We start from the raw sequence: 679 nt of genomic DNA on the forward strand, positions 1-679 counted from the left end.
TGAAGCCTCTACTACCACCAGTAGAGGAAATACAACACAACATGGAGGAGTGTCTTAGCAGATAAGTACGCTTCCCTCCGCTTTTTCTTGTAATATACGCAATCCACTCTTCCTCTCATTCTCATGCCACCTTTTACCAGAGAATGAAGCATACAGAGAACAAATGCTGAGCTGCTACTCTGAGTCAGAGAAGATAACTTAGTCCAACTGAGCAACCTGCAACTTCTTGTAGGAAAGGCTATGGAAAATGCCTTTCACATTCAAATAATAAAAAATAAATTGATTTTTTTTTTTTTTTTAGATTAAAGCCTGTGACTATCTTCTTATGTATCATGTGCTTATTACTTGAGAACAATAATTCCCAAGCTGTCTCTCTTTTTCTCTCTTAATATACATTTATCAGAAGGAAGAACAATATGAATATCATGCCCCATACTTTTTTCAGACATATATAACTGCTACTGCATAGCCTAGTATTTAGGATAATACATCATGATTTTTTTCTTTGCTCTTATTTGTCATTACCTAAAGTACAAGTACTAATTCTTGATATTTTTCAGACTCTCAAAAATGCAATTTCATGCCTGACAAGTTCATAAAATATACTAGATATTTTCATTTATTTTAAATTTAAACCAGAAACCTGGCTTCAGTGGCTATTTCAACTGTGTTTTTTTTT

Source organism: Meleagris gallopavo, chromosome 2 (assembly GCF_000146605.3).
Source record: "Meleagris gallopavo isolate NT-WF06-2002-E0010 breed Aviagen turkey brand Nicholas breeding stock chromosome 2, Turkey_5.1, whole genome shotgun sequence".
Lineage (NCBI taxonomy): Eukaryota > Metazoa > Chordata > Aves > Galliformes > Phasianidae > Meleagris > Meleagris gallopavo.